Genomic DNA, 6,000 nt, shown 5'->3' on the forward strand with positions numbered 1-6,000 from the left:
ATGAAGTGTCAAGGTGAGGTGTGGGCAAAATAAGGTGTACTCGTGGGGTTAGTGAGATTGTTTCTAATAAAGCTGTGTCAAATAACTCATAACAAAGCAATGTCTTTAAATGAATGCAAACTAAACAAAGATGATGTTCATCTCTTAATCGAAATTCCAAAACTAAATTCAAAATTATTCACTTTTTATGTGTTGAGTAATTCTCTCTTAGTTGACCACTACCGCTTCATCAACACGAAGCTCCAGCTATATTTCAAATATTCAAAAATTAATTTTCCTTTTTTTCCAATCGAAATCTCTAGCAAGGTACAGATGAGTAATTAATCAAATTTCAAAAATATACCAATTAGAGAAATCATAGGCCATTTAGAGGGGATAACCTCCCTCCAAAAAAATTCCTTGTTCCCCAGTTGGCCTCATTTTTCATTCTGGACTAAGCTTCCAATACTCTGTAAACTGTAACTTTGTAACTCCCTACAAATTTGTGCACAAAATCGAGGGAATTACAATACCCAAAGATCTTGAAAATTATCTAAAATTGGCTACTTGTGCACTTCGCCTACATACCCAAGCTAAAAGGGTTGTTGGTTAGAGCAAAGAAGAAATCACTGGCATACCAAAGATAGCCCGACATCAACTTCAAACCCTCAGATCTGAGTAAAGAGAAGAATCCGAGGAAGAACGCTAGAGGTTAGAGAAAAACGGTGGATGAGACGTGTAGTATAAGTAAATTCTGAAGCCATGAAAAGACAAATACACCCTTAGATTAGAATTAAAAGACGGGAAGCACACGTGTTGAATTTATAGATTCTTTCTAATATAGTAGTAATATATATATAAAAATCCTGTTGTACTGTTTTCATAACGTTCCCTATTATGTTAATTGTAATATATGTTATTTTTGGTCAGTTCCACGTATCAATACTCTCCAAATATTAATCTCCTATAATATAGGTTTTGAGGCATAGTCTTGTGGTCCAATCCAGCAGTAGAGTACCCTCAGATGTTCAGAGTTGGTGAGCTTCTCTTACTTCGAAAGGCATTCTATCTAAATGTTCGTTTCATTCAGTTTTATGGTCCGAACGGGGGCGCTATCCCGACCTAGTCAGATTTGTGTTTTAAGTTCAGTAGAGGCTTTGTAGATGGACGCAGACTGAGTTTGGTTTTCATGGATTGTTATCTTGAAGAATTAAGTTTTATTATGAGATTTTCGGGTTTTCATTTATCTTCTGCACTTTATTTCATATGACTTATGCTTATGATAGTATGCTAAGGGGTCTCTCGGTCCTTAATAGTTCGAGATGTCCGTCAAGTTCAGGGCCTCGACTCAGTTCGTGACACCTTGTGACCCAACACCTGAAACATATGTCTTACCGATATAGAGATAATTCATTTCTTGATTGGACGACCTTATGATATTAATCTTCAAAGAGGATATTATGATGGCCAAATTATGTTATCCCAGTTCATGCAATAAACATGGATTGGGGGGACCGTTGATTGGGTAAATACCAGATCCATATAGCCCATGGGTTACTAGATGTCGGTGTCAGCTGCACAGTTTAGACTTAATATTTCAAATGATTCTGTCCTTACATTTTAAATTTATTGCACTCATATTTTTCTATTTTTACGTATATTATAAATGTTATAAACTGCTTTTATAAATTGCTTGCCCCTTTTCTTGGATTGCATACTAATACTCGTCGTACTGATTGTCCTCGGACACTACATCCTTTAATTATGTTGGCTCTCAAAGATTTTTCCTGTGATCTTGCTTAGTACTAAGATTCTTATAGAACAACAACAAGCAAGTTGTGATCCATCCATATCTTGAAATGACTGTGTTTCATTTAGTAAAACTTTGACTATTTTATTTTATGGTATTGTCGAGGCTATGTTTCAATGTAAAATTTTTATCTATATTATTAGAGGTTTCGTAGACTGAATAAGACATATGTTTCATGTTGTGTTTCAAGATTTAAACTTTTATCATTGTGTACTTGAACTTCATATCTTGTAGAGAATAAACATCAACATCACCTTAAACTATATTCAAAAAGTCGAAGAATTTTTCTTCATTTTGTAAAGTGTTATACCACCCTTACAAGGTGGGGTGTTCCACACGCAAAAAATATAATAAATTTATTATTCTTCCTTACTTTTTCTTTTTTCTTTTTAATTTAGATGTTTTTCCTTTTTATTTTTATCTATACATATCTCAGAACCTCCATTGTTATGGATAGCATCACCATAGCCAAACCCAAATCATCAATTAATCACCACCATCAACTTTACAAACCATCAACAAAACTTTCATAGCCTTCAAATTCTTCTAACTCTGTCATCCATCTTAAACCCCTTTTATCTCCTTGTTAATCGATTTTTTGATGAGGTGACAATTTTTTTAAAGTGATGGAACACGGATATGGAATGACTCTGGATAGTGAGAGAGATTGAACGAGAAAAGATTGAAAGTTGAAATCTATCTAACAAAAATTTGATAGAAGTGTTGAGAAATAAATTTCATAAGGCTAAAATTTTTCGATAAATTAAAATCAGCCATGCTTTATAGCTCTCAATAATATTGATAATCAAATTGTTCTCAGCATTACTATTATCCATAAAAAATAATTGAGATATTAATATTAATGATGATAGATTAGATGAAATTGGTGGAACAAGTGATGAAATTGGTGGTGATAGATCGAGTGATGAAATTGGTGATGGCATTGATGCAATTAGTGATTTCATGTGATGAATTGATAGCTATGACAGCTGATAAAACAGGTAGTGGTGAGTTAAGTGGTGATGAAATTAAATGAAAAATCAACAATAAAGTAAGAAGATAAATCAGATTGATGAAGAAATTTTGTTGTAAAGAGTTGATTGAAAAAAACTATATATAAAAGAACAATTGGTGAGGTGTGAAGAAGAAGATTTATGGGAAGGCAGGTTGAATAAGGAGTTGTCTAGTAGGGAAGAAGATTTTAATTTTTTTTATTTTTAGATTTAATTATTTACTCACGAGTTCAGTTTTTATTTTAATTAATAATTTTTGTCACGTCAGTTTTAGGGTGTAGAAAAATTCACTTTTCAGTAGTACAAGTGTGTATTTCTCTGCTTCAATAGTTTCAGTATGTCTTCTGCTTTTCAGATATAATTTGAGGTGATTTTGATGTATTTTTTCTATAGATCTATTTTCCGCAACCTTATTCATAACGATGCTTATGATATAATGTTAGGGATCGTCTCAGACCTTCATTGATTTGGGATATCCGTAATTATGTATAAGCATCTCAAATATTTGACCTCAATATTATGATAGGTCATTAATGAAAGGAAGGAAAATGGAGAAAATTGGTCGCAATAATTAAGATGTTGCTATTTTCACATTATTAACTAAGTTCTATATTTTAATAATTTTACTTAATGTAATTGTGATTTGTTTCAATTGTTTCATTGGATAATGTTGAAAATATCTTAAGGAGATTGAATGTTAATTTTGATACGATTAAATGAAGATTTGAGGTGATCTTAATAGAAATTTTAAAGTAATTAATGGACACATAAGGACATGATATGTTTATCTTACCATCTATGTTTTGTGTATCAAATTTGCCCCCTGGACTCTTCGGAATGATCCGCCTTCACAATAATTCAAAAACAAATGTGATACCCAGAGGATATAGTAGGTCACACCCATCTCGTCTTTTTTTTCTTACGCTCATCGTCAACTTCAAATGAGTCAATTCAAACCACCTTAAATTTCTACCAAGTCATTTCAAAATGAGTCTCTGCAGATTTTTTTTTTTTTAAAAATAATTTTTGATATTTCATTAGTATTTTATCCAAGAGAACAATTCCACCTTTAAAACGTATCAAGGATGGCTCTTAGTAGTAAATTGTTGTATGTAGCCATGTGAAAAGTTGAAAATGGATCGAGAAAGTTTTCTATAATCCTAATAAATTACTATTTATTATAGTATCACTATATAATAATAAAGGAGAAATATATACAAGGTGATGTGACACATTTTGGGTGTGTTTGGTATGATGGAGAATATTTTTCAGAAAATGTTTTCTGGTTTTCCCTTGTTTGGTTGCAACAAAAGTTAGGAAGATATTTTTCAAGACAACTTATTTTTCACTATTTGATGAAAAATGACTTTCCTCATGGGCCAAGGAAAGTCATTTTTCAGAAAATGACAAATGTGACTTATGACCTCACCCTCATCCCTCCTCCCACCCCCAACAACATTTATATTCACATGACTCAAAAAATTTATATTTCTAAAAAATTTACATTACCCGAAAATATTTTCACTGTGCTTTGCTTCAATTCTTCAATGTTTGAAATAAAAAATAATGAAGCCCGAATTTTTTCCATTTTTAATTCGTTGAATATATTTTTATTTTCATATGCATAGAGGAAGACTTACTTATGTTACTTTTATTAATTGCATATTTCATTTTATTATCGATGTAACTTGTTTCACGAGGTTGAATAAGTTTGTCGTTCTGTTATATTTCTATTAATTGTAGTATCTTGAGATTGTCCTAACAAAATATTGAAAAGTGTCTCCTATATTTGTTAATTAATAGTTTCTTAAATTTAATGATTGTAATATTTTAGTATTCGATATTGATATTATTTGTTATGCTTAAATTAGTTCTTACAAATTGTTGAGTTGCTAGAGACACTGATATACCAGTTAACAGATAGTAGTATTTTCTAAAAAATATTTTTTCACTCATCAATCGAATACTAGAAAATATTTTTCTAAAAAATATTCTCTACTCGCCAATCAAACGCCATAAAATATTTTTCAAAAAATATTTTTTATTCACCAACCAAACATGAGAAAATAAGTAGAAAACCAACGTATTTTTCAGAAAAACATTTTCCAAGAAAACATTTTCCATGAAAAATATTTTCCATCATACCAAACACACCCTTTGTGACCTTCATTTACATTTATCTTTTTTCTCTCTTTTTTTTTTTTTTCTTATTTCAATTAATTATTTTATTTTATTGTAGAAGTATAAGAGTTGTCTATATTCACTCAATTAATATTAACATAATTAAGTCAATGAAAAGGAATACACATCATATTAAATTTCAAACTTTTATTATGAAAAGAAAAAGACATGAATTTAGTTTCAAACCTTTTGTAACCATAAATTAATAATATAGTACTAAGAGGAAAAAAATATCAGCCCCGTAATTTTTTCCCCTTTTCAAAGTAATGACGAGTCATGTTTGTACTCTGTGCATGTTCTTTTCCATTGAAAACACTGTGTTTATGAGTCGGTAAAGCTTAAAAGACTATCAATTAATTGCAGTATTTGGAGGGATTCTCCACCACTAAACTTTTAAGTTTTAACATCCCTATAGAAACATAACCAAAATCATATTTATGTAAAATGCTAAACAAGCGTCATATATTTTTTCCACTACAACCTTTATCTTCACCTCGTCAGCATGGATAACAACACTGAAAATAAGAAAATTGTATATCCTCAATCTTCTACATCGTAGACTTGGCTATTAGATGATATTTCTATTATTATATAGAAGAGGTGGTTTCGGCCATCTCTCATGCAATCGCTAAAAAATTTCTTTACTCTCACTTAATTATATATCATACCTAAATATATAATAATTCTATTATTTCATCATAATGGTTTAAATAGTTAATTTATTCTATAAATTTATATTAATTAACTAAACAACATATTGAAAGTAAAAAAAAAAATTATTTATTTAATTGACTATCATGTTCAAAACTAATTTATTACCACGAATCACAATAATTAATAACTTAAAATATTTAAAAGACATAAAAATTTTATTGACTCTCATTATTTTAGCAATACCACATAAATTGAGATAAAAGAAAAAGTACTGTAAATCATAATAATTAACAACTTAAAATATTTTAAAGATATATAAAAAATTTAGTTGATTCTCAAAATTGTATAGAAGCCAAATAAATT

This window comes from Capsicum annuum, chromosome 11 (assembly GCF_002878395.1).
Source record: "Capsicum annuum cultivar UCD-10X-F1 chromosome 11, UCD10Xv1.1, whole genome shotgun sequence".
Classification (NCBI taxonomy): domain Eukaryota; kingdom Viridiplantae; phylum Streptophyta; class Magnoliopsida; order Solanales; family Solanaceae; genus Capsicum; species Capsicum annuum.